General features: G+C 33.8%; 2 long non-coding RNA genes across 2 annotated transcripts; both read right to left on the bottom strand.

Annotated features, from left to right (window-relative positions):
* Positions 1 to 450: 450 nt before the first annotated feature.
* On the bottom strand, positions 451 to 1998 carry LOC128187014 (uncharacterized). Its single transcript, XR_008244020.1, has 3 exons — positions 1878 to 1998; positions 820 to 924; positions 451 to 595 (listed from the first exon to the last, which is right to left on the bottom strand). It is a non-coding gene; the product is annotated as an uncharacterized LOC128187014 (long non-coding RNA).
* Positions 1999 to 19789: 17791 nt separating this feature from the next.
* On the bottom strand, positions 19790 to 20549 carry LOC128187320 (uncharacterized). Its single transcript, XR_008244067.1, has 3 exons — positions 20389 to 20549; positions 20019 to 20143; positions 19790 to 19886 (listed from the first exon to the last, which is right to left on the bottom strand). It is a non-coding gene; the product is annotated as an uncharacterized LOC128187320 (long non-coding RNA).
* Between the last annotated feature and the right edge of the window lie 1185 nt (positions 20550 to 21734).

The following is a 21734-nucleotide window of genomic DNA, read 5'->3' as shown; positions in this document are numbered from 1 at the left end:
AAGCTGTTTTAACACGAAAATTTGGTTTCTATCTAACTAGTGCAATAGGTATAGTTCGGTTTACTGATTATCGGGTCTAGAGTTCAAATACGACAGGGACTTTTGCTTATTGTGAATAGCAATGAATTTTATTTAACTCACTATTTTCGCAAAAACTGGTTACAAAATAATAAAGATAAGGAACAAGGAACAACTGCCAAAGATAAATTTTACAAAGTGCTACAATATTAAATTTACATTACCTAGTAATATTATTTTTTGGTCATCATCAGCTGGTGCTACACCTCAGAGCCCTACACCATGTTTACGTAAATAATACCAGCCGTGTTTTCTTTGGTGTTTTCAATCAGTGTTTCATTTGGACTTTGAAGGAAGCTAGTATTGCATACAAAAATTACATAACCCGCTAACGCGGATTCTAAGTTCCTTAGAATTTTAAACGAAACAAAATGATTTGAATAGGATTTATTTCGCGAAATGGTTAGAAACAAACATCTTAATTGACGTTATACATTTTTCTATTTCTTTAACATTCCAAAATAAAGGAAGTTTTTTTTCTTGAAAAGATGTTATCGATACTTCAGTGATGGATCAACTAAAAAAAAAATATGAAAATAATAATAAAAGTTTTATTTAAAAAAAAAACAACGTTTTCATTTTTCATGCAAAGCTGACCTCTTAAATCAATTTAACAAAATAATCTAATCATTGCAATTCAAATCGTGATACTATTAAACAATAAAGCGTTTAGTATTTTCTTTTAACATAAATTACTGTTTTTAATTAAAAGATACTAGATTTACGGCAGTGATTACTTACATCATCCAAAGACTATGTCTTTACATTTGGGATCCCAGTCAGGAAGGCAATCTGGAGGTTGTCCATAACATCCGCAACACAAGTAATACGCATTTGGTAATGCCACTTTCAAATTAAAACCAGAAAAATGTCATTCGAAGAACTAACAAAATGATTTTGCATTTGATAATATATTATAAGTGGTCATATATTTGCAAAATGAGTGTTTTATTCTGGTTTAAATATTAATATCAAATCTAGATAAAGTGGGATTGATCATTTTGTTAAAGCCTGGCATTTATTTTACAAGTTTCTGAACGTGGAAATCTATAAATATCATCAATATCAATTAATACATCATTTTAAGATTGTATCTATCATTTTGTCGTTGAAAACCCGCTTTCTCATTTCGTTTTGCATTGGTTCATCACAGAGACAAATCAAAATACACATATGAAAGAAATTGTCCCAAGTCGTTTCAAGGGGCATGGTCACGATTTTGGTCAAATTTTATTTTTCTGTTTTTATTATTTGCAATGCTTTAGGAATGCCTTTCTAATGATCAAATAAAATTTGGGTGCCAGTCGTTGAGTTTTAAGCAAGATACAGGGCTTACAATTCTTTGTCATTCAATATACCAGTAAAAAATCTTTTTGGGGCTGGTTTGTAAATCTGATCATTCATTTTAAGCATAAATAAATAGTTCCTAACGATTAACACATTCATTTGAGGTCTAAAACTGGAATTTTCACTTTAACATTCAAAATGTAAACAAAAGTTTTGTTTACATAGCGAAGAATTATAAGCTCTGTAACTAGATAACTCACCGAATGACTCTCAAATTTTGGTTGTCTATTAAAAATGCCTTACTGAAGCATTGTAAATATTTAAATCAAAAAAAAATATTTGACCAAAGTCGTGACCATGCCCCTTTAAAGATGAAAACTGATATCAAATAAGGGATTTGATAACAGATTACGACTTTACTTTGTTGGCATGTTGTTGTACAGGATTTCGTAATTATTATATTTTAAGTATAAAGTTAAAATTAATTAAATAAGTTTTAAGTATTATTTTACCTGTTTGGAGAACACCAACATACATTAAAACCACCAGACACAGCATCACTTCCAAGCTTGTGTAGAACGTCATCTTACAAACTATTGTTCGTTTTGTGCATCATAAAGAGTCAGCGGAAACCTTCTCATTTAAATAGTTGGATATATGGAAACACTTTGGGTTTTCCCGAATGTTTGGTTTGGTTTCTCGCGAACGTCTTTTTTTTTCAATTGATTTATCATGCTAAAAATTGTTCTTAGACAGATCGCAGTTTCAAGATTTTTTTTTGATTTGCGTAACTTTATGCACATATATTTGGAAAACGTTATATATGTAATAAAGGACTAATTCTGTTTTTTAAGATAATCGTTCGATGAATAATTGTTCTTCTTAATCGTCTTGATACATTTATATTTATAGTACACATCTAATGCGACTGCAAATGACACAGTCAGTATGATTCTAATTTCTGGAAAATATTTTGTAATATTATATAGCTTTTCATGGGTCCGTTTCCATCACTTTTAGTTAATATTCTTACTAAATACATCATAAACAGTTGAATCGAATAATTGCAAACTCTTCAAGATTTTTTCACATTTTTTCGTCATTTTACCCGGAGAAAGGGACCTAAATGGAATTATATTACTAACGGATATCTAGTTTGTAGGTCTGACATTTTTAATAGTATTACTTTAATATCTTGCAAAATACATGCGACATTTATCTGACGTTTGCAATATCAACCGTGTATTTATGCTATAAAAGTGTTTTTCTACACCAGATATGTTGCTGAAATTTCTTGCATGACGTATTATTCTTTTAACCATTAATCTAAGGCTGAAAAATCAAACAATATTCAAACACTTTCCTAGAACATGGTATTAAATGATACATAAGTTACTGTGTACTTATTTTTACTTCAGGAGCCTCTGAAAATTTTATATTTAATTTCCAAAATATTGTAGGTGCGGTATGTATTGATGTAGAAAATGTTATAATAAAATAAACTGTTTAGACACCTTATATTTTTATATCATGCCAAATTCTTGGTAAAATATTCACGATTGCCTCGAATATGCGAGGGAGGCAGAATTATAATTATCTGGTACTTCATGCATAATTTAATAAACATCAAACTACAAAAAAAAAAAAGAATTTTAAAGTCTAGCCAGATTACTGTTTCAGGTTAAACTAATTGCTATAGAAACTGTTTCGTTTAACTAAAACACAAAGCCTTCTCCATCATACATATAAAAAGGTACAGAAAAATTTCAAACGAATTGAAAAACAATTTCGAACATTTCATAAAAAGAAGAAATATCATTACTCGGAAACCCAAAACGGTGTACTGCATTTAAATTTCATCTATCAATTTTGTTCCAAAAAAGTATCAAGATTAGCGAAGAGCAATTGAATGCATACGTGAGGAAAGAGGGCGGATAAAAGCTTCAAGGTCATAAAAGCCCTTTGTACAAACATTTCAATCAAACAACATGTATATGTGCTTTGAACACCTTTAAAATTACAAGACAGATCGTTATTGTATAAAGACACATATGTAAATGATGGATATTTTTCAACTTTTCACAATTCCATTAAAACCTACTAACATTATATAAGGGTTTTATTTACATTAACAATAAATGCATCGTGTGAATGTTTATAAATAACAATTGTTATATAAAACTAATATATGAAGGAATTATTTTCGTCGAATAAGTTTTGACCTATTCTAATAACACTTGAGATTGAAACAAGAGCACTGATCCACTTGGCGACTTTCTAAATATTTTCTGTGTTTTTCCAGATTTATATAGAATCACTGGAAAAGTGCATATAAAACTCGTATATACGCTGATATAAATGTATACAGAATTGTATGCACATGACACATCCTTTTTAGTGTATTTCTTACAGTGATATGTCATGAAACTTAATAACACTTACGGTTGTGTTGCCTTTAGACTGTGATTTCACCTATGCGCAGCAGGGCATGAAATCTTAAGATGGAGGCAGCGGGTAACAGCTTTGCCTTAAATATCGTGTTGTATACTGTTTGCAATGTCGAAATAATTGTGTTTAGTAGCTCTTATGTATTGGGCAACCGTGAATCTTTATTAGGCAACGTTCTTTACATACTCTGAAGGAGCTTTCTTGTGATAAAATGGTGTAAAAAAGATAGGTGCTATGTAGGACTGAGCTGTGGAGCATCTCTAACCACGGAGACCAAAAAAGCTATAAATCTGGCAATTTGGGTGTCGGGTGGAGGCCAAACATTTTGTAATTTTTGGAAGTGACGGATTGTCTCAAAAGCATTAATGCCTACTGTGCTTGCCTAGAGTTGACGGGTTTTTGTCCCCTGCGGCAACGCGGAGCGGGACATAGAAATGCTGGGCGTCCGTCCGTCCGTGTTTCCGTCCGTCACACGATTTTGTAAGCGCTCTCATGCCTACAAATTTTGACGGATTTTCATTAAATTTATACCAAATGTTTATACCACTATTACCTTGGTCAAGTTCGAAAATCAGCATTGGTCGATACTTTTTGTTGGAGTTATGGGACTTTGTGACCTTGTAGGAGCTCTCATGCCTACAAATTTTGACGGATTTTCATTAAATTTATAGCAAATGTTTATACCACTAATAATTTGGTCAAGTTCTTTTAGATTGTAGTATTTTGGATATATTTGCGACAGGAAAAATGGGTGTTGGGGGTAAAAAAATGTTCCTCCCAACCTCCCCACACATTTAATTCTGGAACAGCCCTGAATGTTTGAAAATATTGCAATTTCATATACAGTATACTAGTATACTGCTTGACCGGCGGGGGACCCAGGAATTCTATTCTTGTTTAAATGTAATCCCTTATACGATATGGGCCAATTCAATAGGTACCATGTGGTTCGAGGAATGTTATGTCCCGCAATATTGGGGTGTTGGGCATAAAAGTGGCGAGGAGACGTGAACATATGGAGGGAAATAAATATAAATGAGGCCAATCCGCCCAAAACTAACACACGTTTCTCTGCGCTATAAATACACAATTTTTTCAATGTATGGCACTGTAGCTCCCAGGTCGTCCATCCAATTTTTTTTCAGCTATCCGCAGGCCTCCAATCTAATTCTTCCTTCAGATGCACATTTGCAGCTGTAAAATGATGTTTGTTATTTACATGTACCCGTCACGATAGTGGACGTTTTCCATCTCTAGTCTCTGCATTTGTATCTACATTTTCTGAAATAACATAGCTGACATGTTACAAATCGACAAATGTTAAGTCTTCAAATTTGTTTGAATTTTGACATGACCATATATGAAAATGATAGGAAAGGAGAGCTGCAGGAAAAGCATGCCGTAATCGCCGAAATATACAAAACAAACTAGCAGATATCATCAGAATATCTCTGGATAACAACAAAATTTTTAGGAAGTATGGTTTTTCGGAAAAATAAATTTTGAACTATGTGTACGTTAGATCAAAAGAATTCGATCGACATTGATATTCTTTTATATCTGTAAGATTTTACATGTAACCATTAAACCAAGTTGTTTTGGACATTGATTTGAATGATTGCTGTCTAAAAATAGTTAGTGTGATTGAAACACTAAGAGATATAATTTCAAGTTATCAACATACTTGTTTAGATCTTACTATCTTTTCAAGATATAACACTATAGTCAGGTAGTCTTTTCACTATTGCGCTGAAAAATATAGTTCTATTCAAATTATTTACTTTTGAACACTGTAATTTAAAAAAAAAAATCAAAATCGTGTAAAAACTCGATATTTGAAAAAACATGGCCAGTTGTGCATGCCATGTCTCTTGAAATGTACATACATATACATTATACACGCATTTTGATTATCATGTTACAAATTGTTAATTAAATGATAGAGCGCGGCTGAATAAAGAAATTAAATATATGTAATACCAAAACACCCGTTACCGTTCGTAAAAGAGTCCTTCCTCCCCCCGAATGAGGAAATTCACACGGGGTCGGCCGGCTGATCAAATTAAAGATTTTGATTAAAATGAGACACGTGTAGCAACACCCCCTCCCTTAAAAAAAATATTAAAACCTGAAGAAAAAGTTACCTGTCGTGAAATTAAAATGTATACAAATTATTTTTAAAAATACTCAATTTTGTCGGTAATGTATAAAAAAAGGTGACAATTGGCATTATTATACTTTCATGTTAAATACTGAAATCTGATTGGTTTAGACGCAGTTGGTAATCCGTTCTATTGCCCTCAGCGTTAGCAACACACTTGGAAACGGGTAACACTATATAAAAAGCGCCTGTTTGGGAGGGTAACAGTTGAAATTAACACCCCGAGAAAACCATTGTCAACCGACGCGAAGCGGAGGTTCGAGGGGTGTCAATTTCAACTGTTATCCTCCCAAACAGGCACTATTTATTTTGTTATACTGAATGTCTTTTTTAAAATTTTTAAGAAAATTTTACTGCTTTTATATAGGAATAACGTGAATTCTACAGCGAACCGTACGCGCATAATTTTCGCGCATGTAACATTTTTAATGTTACCCGTTGCCAAGTGCGTTGCTAACGCTGAGGGTAATAGTAAATATTATTAACTGCGTCTTAACCAATCAGATTTCAGTATTTAACATGAAAGTATAACAAAACGGATTATGAACTGCGTCTTAGCCAATCAGATTTCAGTATTTAACATGAAAGTATAACAAAACGCATTGTTACCTGCGCGTAAATTATTCGCGTACGGTTTGTCGTAGAATTCACCTCATTTCTATATAAAAGCAGTAAAATTTTCTTTAAAATTAAGACATTCAGTATGAAAAAATAAAAAGTGCCTGTTTGGGAGGGTAACTGTTGAAATTGACACCCCTTCGAAAACCATTATCAACTTCCGCTTCGCGTCGGTTGACAATGGTTTTCTCGGGGTGTCAATTTCAACAGTTACCCTCCCAAACAGGCACTATTTATACAATATTGTTTTGAATACGGTATATAAGTATGGCGTCCTGAATGTCGATTCAATACAGACTCACTTAGTGACGTTGGTTCATCTTTACAGCCACTTGAGAACATGTACCGTTTTCAATAAAACAACTTCTGTAATTATCAATACAGTTTATATTAAATAATATAATTCTATCTTTTATAATTAAAAATCCACCAGTTCAAATTGAAATTATCAAAAAATTAAATTTGAATTACCAAATTTCTTTGCAAGTTGTTAAATTCTAAATAATTGAGGAATATTCTTAAAATATTTTCAAAATTCTTAGAATTCAGAAGCGATTGAGCCTCATTGGGCCGCAAGGCTGTCTCCAAACCCTATGCCACTCAGCATATATTCACTCCCATTGGAAATTTCTTGCTCGGTCTCATTTCTAGAAACAAGTACGTATTGAACCAATATTTTGCAGTTTTAACAACACGTCTAATTATTTTAGAGAATAAGATATTAGGATTTTTTTAGAAGTAAAAGTTAACCCGTATCGTATAATACCATGTGAATTATTTTACAGACTAGCCCATTCGTTACGCCTCTTCTTGTTTGGTCCAGTTACAATCAGGCCTCAAATTGGTTCTAAAACTAATGTGTTCGATCCAAAGAAAATAGAGGTATATAACAGTTAAACTGTTTATCTTCATTTTGGTCCAATTCCGGCGATCAAGACATGTCTTTTCCCGCAGCAAGCTTTTGTCTTAAAGTCATGTTAAACTTGTAGACTTAACATTTGTCGATTTGAAACATGTCATCAATGCAGTTTCTTAGAATAAGAACTTAAAAGCAGAAACTTCGAACTGAAAATGTGCAAAGTTGAAGGTTATATTAACTAGCGAAAACAACCAAGTCGCAAAATGTGCATCATACGAAGGAATTAAGTCAAATCTTAAAGTGTGTGCGACCGCGTTTCATATGTTTCACGATCAGAATATCGCACGTTCACACTCAGGCTTACATACCAACATGATTGCAAATTCGGATTTGCAAGTTTATATTCTAGAATTTTGAACACGATTACCCTCCATATGAACCCTCTTCCCCACAATGCCCCAGACATGGCATTGCAAACCCTACTTAATGCACGCCCTCTTGGATTACCTTTTCTAAATAAAAAAAAATTGAGCTAGTCAACGAAAGTTCCTAAGGCCTAACAAAAAAAGTTTTTTCCGCTTTCCCAACCGACCCTATTTTAATTCGCCGACCCAAAATAAATTTTCGAGTTTTTTTTTTCGTAAATTCCCGTTTTTATCTGTTTTTTGTTGAAATTTCGTTTTTATCAGATTTAAACATTTATTGTCTCCTCTAACTTTAAGTCGTAAAAACGCTTATAGAACTTATCTAGATGTCATCAGTGTTGTAAAGATGTTTGTTATTTACAAATGGCAGCACATGTAGTGCCAGTTGAGCACGAGAAATGTCCCCACCAGCCGGGGAAAAAGTTCATCAGATCATTTTCTTCTGGCTTTTCATTAAGTCAAATATGATGGAGATGGAGATGGGAAAAAAGCCTACCTGCCGACCCTGATTTTTTTCAGCCTGAAAGCGGAAACAATTTTTTTTGTTGGGCCTAACCGTTAAAGCTGGATTTTTTCTTCGTAGCCCAATACAGTTTAAGTTCTTGAACTTTATTAGCAAGAAATGTAACTTCCATTTCTAAAATTTCAATTTCTAAACCAAGTGATTTAAGGTTGGTGGTAGGCCTTTGTTTTGTTTTGATTCTTGTTCCGAGCAAATGTCCTGAATACTCTGCATAAGTGTCAAACAATTATCTGAATTGATCTGACCAGCAAATATAAAATAATCTAAGTAGTGTTTAACTGTATGGATTTGTGTTTTAAAATTTAACAACCCATTCTAAGACGGTAGACAAAGAGTTTGCACGATATTGAATACACAAAAGGCAGACGTCTATCAATGCAGTAAGCCCCATTAATTTCGAAGTCGCTTTGATATATTGGTATTTGGCAAAAAGCATTCTTAATGGCGGCCTTGCAATGAGAACCCCTTGACCTAATGTGCTCATGGTCTGGACAACAGTGTCAAATGATGAATAAGTGACTGAAGTGAATTGTGGATCTATGTGGTCATTAATACTAGCGGATGGAGGGTAGCTAAATGGATTATCATACGACATCCCCCATCTGCTTTGGGCAGTACCCCTATAGGAGATACATGTAAATTAGGCATTGGTGGGGTAAAGTATGGTCCAAACATGCGACCTGCCTTAACTTCATTATGTCATTTGTCCTAAAGGATATCTTCATGGTCAGTAGCTGAAAATTCTTTTTTCGATAAAATTGGAGCGCATGGCCCTGAATATTGGAATCTAAACCTATGTTTGAAACCATCTTGTAAAATATTTGAGACCCTATCTGGATACTGACTCTAATTTTTAGAGGTTTGCGAGCATTTCTGACCCGTGGTTGGTGAGCTGGAATCTGGGGTCTGAATGTTGGGGAAAACTGCTGCAGATTGGGGTGGATGTTCGAAAGGAGTGATTTGATGGACTTGGTGCCGGATTAGCGTTAATACATGGCATGGATGGATAGGTATTGTTGCATTTAAGGCACCTAAGTGCATATACACAATAAGGCTTGAAACAATTTCCCTTAAGATTGTAATCAAATCAATTGGGTTTAGGGTTGTTTGCAGGTTTGTATAGAGTAAGAGTCATGTATAAAAAACCCAAGCTCATTGTCTACTCTGCCTCAATTTTGAGAAGGTTTGTGTGCTGTTCTCATCCGAAATTGTTCATAATACGTTGCCCAACCGTTAGATTGTTGAGCACCTTAGAGGGTGTCATGCATATATGCATAAATCAAATCTTTCGATTGACATAATTTTGTTTGACTGTTTGGGTTGTGCTATGATCTTGCCCTGTGTATTCATGGCAAAAGTAGATGTTGTTTGTAAATTTGAACCAGAAACAAGCCTAGACTGACAAATTCACTCTATTGACGCGTCCGCCATTAAAATCGAAAACGAGGCTCGGCGAACATAAAAACGAAGCATGGCGAAATGCGATCCGCGCCCGGCATCGGCAAGTTGGACGCGATCTTTGGTGTCTCTGCCGAATGTGACTGACCAAACAATATTGGAATGGTCAGCGTCAGTTAAATACCATCCCAATCTTTAAAAAAAAGGTTATAGCAACTTTGCTGAAGGATATATTCACGACGTAGAAGGTTAGTTTACGTACCGTACTATCGATAGCTCTACCACCAAACCAACGATATTTTTCTGTTTTAAAATTTGACCAATACTTCAATGAAAGTTAATCAAGATTTTACATTTTTATTCTTTACTTGCATGCTTAATGCAAAATAAACGAAAATAGAATAAATCCAATCATTAAAACAAAATATATTAGATCTTTTTAAAAAAATTCCATATGACTGAAATATTAACCTTCTTTTATGTAATTGTTTAATTATAAATTAGCTAGAAAAGCTTTTTTGTGTTCTTTCAGTGAGACCACTAAAATCAGGAGAGGGTTATCAGGGCAAAATGCTTCCCCACATTGAAAAAAGTGACCCTCCTCATAACTTGCACCTGACATTATTGTCCAATCTTTCTGTTTAAAATTCCAACTGCACATGCAAGGTAAGCTGGTTGTTGGGTCTTAAAATAGCGGAGATATACATCATTGTTCTCTCGAAGTCGCCAGTTTATTATTACTCGGACATTTACTGGTCCAGGGCTCCCGGTGGATTTTCACCTATTAGAGCTGCAGCATTTCGACAACTGGAGAAGCATTTGCACTAATTGGTTTAAAATACACACCATACGCACGCTACTTACATTCCCAAACTCCGATAAAATTCCTTAAATACTCTCAGAACTGGAACTTTTATTCTGCACCCACATCGACTTCTGACAAAGCCGGTCATTTTGATAGCTAATGTTAAACTCAATTTCATTGGTGTATATTTTTGGCTATATCTGATCATGACCTTTTGATTATGGTAATGGCAAGATTAAATAAAGATAAAACTAATTGAGAAATTATTTTTTCCCAGGTTATATTAAACAGATGTTTTACTACTATGTTTAACAGAACTGAAAAAGGTGAGAACTACAGGTAGACATGGAGTTATCATTATAATACTAAATGGTAATTATTTTGCTTGTTCCAATGTTTATGCTATTCTCTACAAATTTTTCATAATAATTCTGTTTATTGTGAGTCTTTTCAAAACCACAGATGCTTACTTTACATTTCTATATACATGTATAATAATTTTACATGTACCTATCTAAAGTCATGCCTTGAGCCTTTTGAACTGTCATGGCGAATGCCAATTTCAGAGGAATTTGGACCCTTTCTGTCACATTTTTCTTCAAATCTGGACTGTAAACTGCAAAATTGTAGTTTAAGAATTAATAAAAAGAAATATATGTGCATTACTTTAAAAAATAAGGCTCATGGGAAAGATTTTGAAATATCCAGCATTAAATTAAAGAAAATCTAGAATTTTTTATCAAATGACATTACATTTTAAAATTGTAATGCCTAAAAATGTTTCTTTAGTGATTTTTCTGGTAATGTTGACGGACTGAAATTGAACAGTTGACCCATCACTGTCGCATGAAATAACTCTGCCCTGAAGTCCATTTTACAGTTTATCTGAAATGTTTTGCAACAAGTTAACTGGGCATCCTTTCTTCAGCCAAAGTACTGGAGGTGCTAATAGCCTATGAAAAGATTCAAGTTTACCACTGTCGGTACTTGAATATTCAAATGTTTCTCCGGGCCACCTTAAAATTGAATCCCTATTATGTTTTTCAACAAGATCATTTGTAGTATATAGTTTGAGAGAATCACATGCTTGAGAACAAAAGTCTTGACTTAATGATTTTACACATTTAACATATTCTTTGTTGTCAAAGCTTACTTTCCCCATTGAAATTTCATTCACAACTTTAATAAACTGGGAATTATTTTGCTTAATAACATCATCTAAAATAATCGTATGTGGGATGGCTTGTTGAAATATAGTACTTTGAAAACAGAACTTTCCTCATCATGGTACAAAACATTTCGCACGGGTGGAAGTTGGTAAAAGTCACCACAGAGTATTACTTGCATGCTTCCAAAAGGCAAGTTCTTATATTTTGTAGTACAAGCTTTCTCTAAAAGTTCAAGGTGCCTCTGAGACAGCATTGAACATTCATCAACAATAAGTACATCTGTCTCAGAAATTCTTCTGTGTGTCTCCTTCTTATTGTTTTCAACTACACTTTGTATCTTGGTTATATCATACCTAAAAAGTAAGAAATATTATCCTTTTATTTCAAGTAAAAACGCACATTTTAAACTGTGTACAGATTATATATCAGTATATTACACACAAGTATTTAATATAAAGTTTCAATGCACAAGAGTCTTATTTTTAAAATAATAACAGTTTTAACATTGCAGAGTTTAAATGAAGAATAAAACTCTTACACACTAGCTCAAGGGTGTTTTTATATCATGTTATTTTATCAAAAATTGAAGAAAAAACTGCGATCTAGTCATGTGTGTATGTAGGTATATATAATATATTATAGTGTGTATAGTATATTGATTATACTATATTTATACTACATATAATATAATAAAGTGTATATAGTATATTGATTATGCTATATTTATACTACATTGCATTACACGCCTACAAGTTTGTAATCGCTACCCCCCCCCCCCCCCCAAACACACCCGACCAGCTTAGCTTCACACCACACACTGCTATATATGCATACTAGACAGATAATATGTAAAAATAAGAATAAACCAATGCATCTGCCCAATGCTTACCTGCCATCGTCAATCCACTTCAGCTGTGGACAGTCTGCGCTTTACATACCAGGCACATAGCATCGTTTTTTAAAGTGTGGGGGGGGGGGGGGGGGGGCAGACTCATCCTAAAAATCTTGACATGCAAAAAAAAAAAGATATTTTAAGTTTTCCAAAATCTTAAAAATCCTAATCCGAGGGGGGGGGGGGGGGGGGGGGGGGGGGGGCTGGCGTAGTTTGTATCTTCAATTTCGCTCCTCATATCCTTATTTTCATATCAATTTTTACAAACTCCCAAAAAAGTGGGGGGGGGGCAACTCCATGATAATTCAATTTTTTATATGTAAATTTTAAAAAAATGTTGCTGCGAGAAAAAGTGGGGGGAGGGGGGGGCAGGCTCCCCCCCCCCCCCCCCCCCCCGATGATACGTGCCTGCATACAGCTCCGAAGTTTGAGCAGGCAATGCCTGTCGTGCACGTAATATGTATATTCCTAATTTGGCTTAAAGTCTTGTAAATTCTCTGAAGAAGCCATGTCTTGCCCGTCCCTGCTTGACCCCCGATGTACAAATTGTGTCCAGATACTGCCAAAGAAAACGCTTGCTTCATTCATCGTTATACTGTCAATGGATTTTGGTTTAAGTCTTTATGTATATTACTTTCGGTATGCTACCTCCAAAAAGTCCGCCAAATTCCAAAAGTCATGGTCAGATATAGCCAAAAATATACACCTATGAAATTGAGTTTAACATTAGCTATCAAAATGGCCGGCTTTGTCAGAAGTCGATGTGGGTGCAGAATAAAAGTTCCAGTTCTGAGAGTATTTAAAGAATTTTATCGGAGTTTGGGAATGTTAGTAGAGTGCGTATGGTGTGTATATTAAAGCAATTAGTGCAAATGCTTCTCCAGTTGTCGAAATGCTGCAGCTCTCATAGGTGAAAACCCACCGGGAGCCCTGGACCAGTAAATGTCAGAGTAATAATAAACTGGCGACTTCCGAGAGAATAATGACGTATATCTCAGCTATTTTAAGACCCATCAACTTGAAATTCGGCATGAGTGTATCTCAGACATTACTTTTCTGAAAAATACATGCATATTGCGAGTGTTTTTAAAAATAATTGATTTATTTGGCTTTTGAAGCGAGCTGGTAGTTTTTTATCTGGGTCATAGTTCGACCCCTTTCTTTATTTATGGTAACATTGTAAATAATGTTAAAACGGGCTTGGCCCCTGTGATATACCCTTAAAGACTTCGTGTTGTTAATCCAGAAGCAGTAGAGGACACTCAAGTCCAGTAAATTTCAAATACAAAAAAAAGAGAACTGTTGGCGTCAAATCAAAATTTTATTGTCCTTTACAGCTGCCAATGCCTATCAAAACATCATTAACAATTTAACAAAACAGTTAGAACATTCAAATTCTCAATTCTCAACTCTCTTGCCGATTTCCATAGATGTTATGAAAATTGTTGAGTCAAAAGTTGGACCAGTACCAGGGATCAATTTTGTCCTATCAACCAAAAAAAAATGTGAAAAACAAACGGATCATGAATCAAGAACGATGCTTACCCCAATTACCCCGACTATGATTTTCAAGTTTAAGTGCAGAGTTTTGGAACTGTCCTTACAATAAGTGAAAAGAATGTGTATGACGGGCTAAATGTTTCGAAAAGCGAGTCAATGGATATAGATAAAAACACTATAGATCAATAAAAAAAATCCTTTTCGGAACACAATTCAAAAATCTAGAATAAAATCATCTTCTTTCAAAAGAATTTGTTCCAGAAAGAAGGACCATGAAAGTTTGGCTGAAAGTTTACTTTCTACTAATAAAATTCAAACTGCAGCCATGATGTTTGGTTTAGACCATGAAAATGAGGCTGTAGAGTCCTATGCCTCTTTGACAGGGAACAATGTTTTTAATGCAGGATTTGTCATAAATCCTCCATCATGTCATTTTGGTACTTCAGCAGACAGGAAGGTCATTGACCCAAATGCTGTTCCTGTGTATGGACTCCTAGAGATTAAATGTCCTAAATCAGACTCTATTACAAATCTAAAATACTTAAACTTGATAAACAATACTTATAAACTTTAAACTACACATGAATACTATCATCAAATTATGGGGCAAATGCGAATTACCGGGGCACTTTGGTGTGACTTGTTTATTTGGTGCCAAAATGATTTTCATCTAGAGAGAATTTACTTCATACCAGGAAAGTGGAAAGAGATGAAAGATAAACTTGATATGTTTTCCTTCACTTTCTACCTAAATGTGTAAAACATTGACATGTGTGAAAATTAAGATAGTAGATTAACTGCATATTTGACAATATTCAATAGAGCATGAAAAATAAATTTAAAAATTCAAATCTTTTGTTCTTTGAATTATCTTGATAATTCTGGAAAATAATTTGTCATAATTGAAAAGGATCAAAATTCATTGACAATTGTTCCTCATCTTTTGATCTACACCAAAATAATGGACAAGTTTTCACTTTCTGAAAATATAGATACACAGATTAAAACACATTTTAATAACATGTAACTTAAGGTGGTATATGGGACACCTCCATGTTGTGATGTACTACATGTAACTATCAAAATTCCACCTTAAAAACAAAACAAAAAAATCCAAAGCTTAAAATAATTTTCCTTGAAAGTGAGTTAAAAAACAACAAACAGTCCATATCTGATTTACAGTCTCTGCAATAGACAATGGTATAACTTGATCAAATTCTGATATTCTTTACATCTTCTGATAGCCCTCTCCAAATGAAAGCGTAATCTTGCTACAGTTTGTGTTTTACTGACCTCATCCTTACTAAATATTCCCTTATTTCCCAATAAGGTGGTATAACTAGGCTTCGGTCAGTCTAGTGTTGTAAAATCGGACCAATTTTACTATCGATAATCGAATTGAATCGGCAGCTCACAATCGATTATAAAATCGATTATGTAAACTTTCAAATTCCAACAATTATATTTTTTTCATTCTGTCTGAGTGTGAGTGAAAGATACCAGCATCAAATTAAATACCTTTTTTTAATTTATAATTTTTAATGAACTTATCTTCAAATGAATTAAATATTATACTTAGGGACCAACCTAGGGCAAAACTTTAATTTAAATTGGATTAGAAGCTAGCTAATAAATAAAAATATAACACTTCTAAAATTTGTAAAAACTTATCAAATTTGTTAAATATAATTGATCTAATACATTCACACATTTTATACATTAAATGTTTTGAAATTCTGTCTCACTAGGTAAAATGACAATTAAAATCAGTCCTTGTACTTCTGCGTATTTTGGAGGCATTAGTGCAACCCAATTACAATCGTTATGTAGCGGATCTGTTTAATTTTGAAGACAGCTGTGAAAATGGTTTTATGATCATTTTAGCAATAATTTGGCAGTATGATTAACTAATTAGAAGTTTCAAACTGTAATTGTAATATCAGCATAAAAAGTAATAAACATCGGTTGTAATTTTCAATGCACAGTACAACCCGTTTTTATAACCCATAAAGATAAGACAGTCGCAAGTTCCTAATCAAAAAAGTGGTTAAAAAGCTTGTGAAAACGTCTTATAAATTTGATAATTATCATTTTATTGCCTTTGGGTTTAATTAACACGATCGTAAGCTCAGCATACAGGGCGAGTAAAAATCTTCAATTTACGGCGCACAAAAAATTGCACTAGATTTGGACTGAATAACCCTATTTGCACAAAAATTCTGTGAAAACAGTACCATTAAATTTTTCAGTAAATTTACTACTGATATTGTCACTTTACTTGCCTCAGACTTTCTCTGGAACATGCTTACTGCCCTCGGAAAACGAAGTATATTAATTTACGTCGAGATCGAGAGTCGCCATTTACACGTGTAAACAAACTGCTCCACTTCACTTAACGGGACTGGTGATGGTGTTTTAAAGGATACCAGAGGCAAATGAAGGGACAAAATGGAGAGATACAGACCTGCAGCTAGGTCACTGTGTAATAATACTTTAGTCGTTTTATGGATATTGCTACGCAATAAAAGGTTATCTGTCACGTGACTGAATTTTAGCGACTATCGATGATAAAGACTTACTATCGATTGTCGCCGACCTGCTGCCTTCAGCGACGATTTTTCGATAGTCGGCGACTACTCGAACTAGCTTTTCACCCACTGGATCTAAAAAGTCCTGTATCAAAAATCCCTTGTCTGTCATCATCTCATCACCATTTTCCAACAAATCTAAAATGCCACTACGCTCGCTTAGTAATATCTTTGTCTGAAATATTGCCAGTGAACAATTTACTTACAAAACACACAGCACCGTTTGGTGTTATAACTATCAAACCTTTGAATGTTGTATGTTACTTATAATTTAAGTATGTTTGAGAATTCAGAACTTTCGCACTAGGGGTTAGCACTCGTACTTCTCTACAGTCTAAAATAACTCAAGTATTAGGAAATGTTGACTGAAAACCTTCAACCTGGGCAAAAATTTCTTTACAATGTCATGAGTTGCCCATATGGGTAAACATCCTAAAATACAATACAAATAATTACTCCATGTTATAATAATTCGGCTGACTGTACTCTGAGACACACAAAAACGCTGTACTAAATCTTCTTCAAAAAAATCTTGACTGATTCTACATAAAAACACAAAAATTGGTCAACAAGAGACAAGGACTCAGCTCTAAAAGGGTTACAAACAATATTACTATTTCTTTGTACTTAAGACCACCTTAACATATTGTGTCTGTTGGTTCTACAACACGAAAAACTGTACAAAACATAATTCTGAAAACCTGTGTAAAAATTTATCAAAACTGGATTTTTAGAAAACTTTTCAACTCCAAATTTCTCCACTTTTTCTTCTAGGTTCTTTATTTTCTCTTGTAATTCTTCAATTTGACTTTTCATAGCCTAAAAGGTAAATGATATACTCTAAGAACTGTTATTCAGTAACAAAAGAATTTTCATCAAAGGCACTTTACATTTATTATTTTTTTCAATAAATACTTTATCTTGATAAGTGTACACTATTATTAATGATAAATCTGAGATCCACTTTTTATCAATTTACGCGACAAAAGAACAAGATACCTGTGAGCCAATGCTCACTAGTGATACCCACTCTAATGTGAATATATAAACTAAACAAAGAGTGTATTAGAATTTCAAGTATCTGCGATTGATACTGTATACAGGGAAATGTTCGCTCCCATTTTATTTTCGGCCCTTTAACAGGCGAATTTCAGATTGGGCGAAATTCAATGTCTTATATTATCTTTCTGATAACATAACTGTGTCTGGGCAAATTCATGACAGGGCAAAACTGTAAGCAGGTGTAGAAGGGCGAAAATAACCGTGTATACAGTAGTTGCTAAGAAATCTTTGACGAAAATTTGTTTCAAAATTTAGGCTTAATATAAACAGAGTTATCATTTGACAGGACACCTTTAATTATTTTTGTGTTGTAACTTGGTCAACTTAATAGGAATCAGCCTGCTGATATGGTAGGGGTTATGGCCGAAACTGTTGATGTGGGGTCTATGAAAATGGTGGGAATAGGCACTGGGAGGGTGCAGGTTTGCTTATGACTTGACAATTGTACAACAGGGGTATTAAACTGACATTATCTTATTAGCTTGGGCCTGAAATTGTGGGGCCTGAAGTAGTGATGCCTGGAGTTGTGGGACCTGGAGATGTAATTCTGCCTGTTGAGCTTGGTCGTCATCATCATCATGTCCTGCTTGAGGTATAAGACTATTGTTTTGGGGTTACAGGGTTTGTTTTGCGTCGGTTGGGCCTACGTGCGCGTGCTTCCGCTGGTTGGCGCTTGTCTCAGGCAGCCGCCCGTCTGGCTTGTTTCCTTGGTTGACAATGGAAGACATAAAATAAAAATATTAATGTTACGAGTTATCTTCCCTGCGATAAACCATTACTTCCGTTGATTCTAGATGGACATAGCTAGCAACCTTCTTGTATTATATGTACAGAGGGTCGGAGTTTTTTAGATGTTTGTTTTATGTAATTTTGGGCAATCGATGAATAAATTAGATTAGAAATATGTCATAAAAGGATAATTTAATAAAAAAGAAAAATAACTTCCCGGGGGGTCTATATATTGGGGTACGGGTAAAGGAGGGGGGAGGGGGTCAAACCTGTGGTAATATTCACATCTGTAATTATATGTACACTTGATATGCAAAACAAAAACTTCTGATCTTGAAAACTATACGAGGAGTTATTCGTACAATAGGGGAACCCTTTCGGCAGCCGCCCACCCGCTCTCCATTTTCACCATTTCAATAACCGGATTTTTCCTTGGAAAACCCGGTTAAAAACGCAAAAATATTACCTGTATGGTACATAATTATGTTAAAAGTAAAATTGTCAATACTTTATTATTACTATTGGATTAACAATAAAATCTATAATTCATTATGGTAATATTTAAAAGGAAATTAATTTAGATTTAAAGGGGCATGGTCACGATTTTGGTCGAAAATTATTTTTTCGATTTTAATGTTTACGATGCTTTAGTAAGGCATTTTTATTAGGCAACCAAAAATTGGGTGTCATTTGTTAAGTTATAAGCGAGTTACAGAGCTTACAATTCTTCGCTATGTAAACAAAGCTTTTGTTTACATTTTGATTGTTGAAGTGAAAATTCCAGTTGAAGACCTCAAATGAATGTGTTAATCGTTAGGAACTGTTTATTTATGCCTAAAATGAAAACGAAGATAGACAAATCAGCTTGAAAAAGATTTTTATCGGTATATTGAACCTATGTAAACAAAACAGGGCACGAGCCTTGTTTACACTATGAAGAATTGGGAGCCCTGTATCTTGCTTAAAACTCATTGACTGGCACCAAAATTTCATTTGATCATTAGAAATGCATTCCTAAAGTATTGTAAATAAAAACAAAAGTAAAATTTGACAAAAATCGTAACCATGCCCCTTTAAGGATGAGATGGTCCTTTAAAGACGGGTCAACAAATACGATATCTCGGCCTTGAAAGCGACACAGCTCTAACTTCCAGATTCTGTATTACCAATTCCAAATAGTCCGCATCGAGCTAAAACATTTGTTCTTTACAAGAAACAAATTTGGTGAAGACAAGTTTAACAACGTATTTCTCTTTTAAACAATTTATTCGTTTAAAATATACATTGACTTTATCTGAAATTTCCTCTGATTTACCGCAGTTGCTTACATGAGGTATATGTAACCTAAAAATATAGAGCAATATTTATAAGTCAAAATCAAGAACGTGTATTTACATTTTAACAAGTAAAAAACGCAAAAAAATCTATGATTTGTTCATTAATCCTTTAACCTGTTGAAAAATGCTGATATCTTACCATACATGTACATCAGCCTCTTAGAAATCTACAGATTGGGTGGCCCGGTGGAAACATGCAGGGGCATGGTGCTCTGAAGCATACACAGCACATTGGACGAGACCCGGACGACGGATAATACGCCTCTATCCAATCAAAAGTACATATCAAAGCCAACTACCGGTATGCTATTTTTTTATTTGAAGAAATAAAGAAATTAACAAATAATCACAGTCGAGTAACCTTACGTATATTACTAGAACATATACAAAAATTTAAATGAATCAATATATTACAATTAGATTTAATTTCTTTTCGTTCTGATGATACATGTATGTCTGTAATAAGATAAAAGTTCTTTGAAAAATAGTTAAAATAATGATTATTTTACCTGATTCTTGAATGCAGAAGCCCAAAAATACTCCAAAACAGAGTAAAGCAGCAACCAAAATCAAACTGCGTCTTAAAGTCATTTTTTAGAAATTTGATATGCCCCGAAGGAGATACTTCATATTTATACTGAAAGAGGGACCGCAAAAATTTAATCATTTCTTTCAAGGACAAATCTTACTGACCTTATTATCGGGGAATTTACATTAAAAACAGATCACGACCTTATTACCGTCATGTTAACAGGTCGTTCGATTGTTTATGTTTCTCTGAAAAAATAAGGGTTAATTGATGTTTGCAAGAGGCAAAAAGATGGGTCAGTTAAGGTCTACGCAAGTGATTTAAAAGTTAAAAATAGGGAGAAAAACAAAATTCCCTACTAAAACAAACCATAACTCAAAAAGTTGCTTTAAAAAACTTATGGCGCAAGTGCTGCGTACAAGCTTTTAAATAAGCTTTTTGAAAGAATATGATTAAAGGTTGGCTAAAACAAGATGCTTGGATTGTCTATTTGAACCATACCTCATTTCAATCTAATATTTTATCTGTTTATGTGAAAGATTAAGAGATTGGTTTGTAAACCGCGGCATTGGGATGAATATAGGTTGATAGGTTGTTAAAAATACATTTAATCCATTTCAAATGCAGTGTTGCTCACTTGTTTGAAACTTTTAAAATATAATTGAGTTGAAAATCTTATTATTAGCACTATATTGTAAAAAGCAAAAGGGCACTAAAATCGGTTGACGGGGCAGTCTGGTTGAACCTTCTCAGGTCTATTCTCCTACAGCCGTCCAGATGTTTATGGCATGGGATAACCGTGATCGGAAAATTGCAAATCTTATCTACTTTCAAGCCAATTAATAAGGTTTTGCTTACTAAATTAAGCAATCAAAGATATAAACAAACCTTTGCTTTATTGTCAGTGTTCAAGCTTTAGGAAGAACTCGATGGGGAAACTATTTCTTTTACAATGTTACCAAGTTAACTGCTGAAAATTATCAAATTATGGTGGATTTATTTTCAATGTTTATCAGCTCAAATTGGTTAGTTTTCAAACTTGTCATCCCTCTCAATACCTAAAAACAAATATAAACAATCGTATTATAAATAAATTTTACAACCGTTTCTTTGGTAACAAAGACAAATAAATAGGGAGAAATAAAAAAAAATTTGGTGTGATTCTGATACATGTACCTTGTCATTTTTTATTTTTTAAAATGTTCTTTTGTTGGTATTTGTGAAAAACTTGTAATATATTATTAGCCGCATTGTTATATATCAAAATTTTATATTTCATAAGCGAATAAGACCTCTTTGAAAATTCCTTAAAACGGTAAGCATTTT

Source organism: Crassostrea angulata, chromosome 6 (assembly GCF_025612915.1).
Source record: "Crassostrea angulata isolate pt1a10 chromosome 6, ASM2561291v2, whole genome shotgun sequence".
NCBI classification, from domain to species: domain Eukaryota; kingdom Metazoa; phylum Mollusca; class Bivalvia; order Ostreida; family Ostreidae; genus Magallana; species Magallana angulata.
The sequence above is the reverse complement of the archived record's forward strand: the minus strand, read 5'-3'. Positions and strand labels throughout refer to the sequence as shown.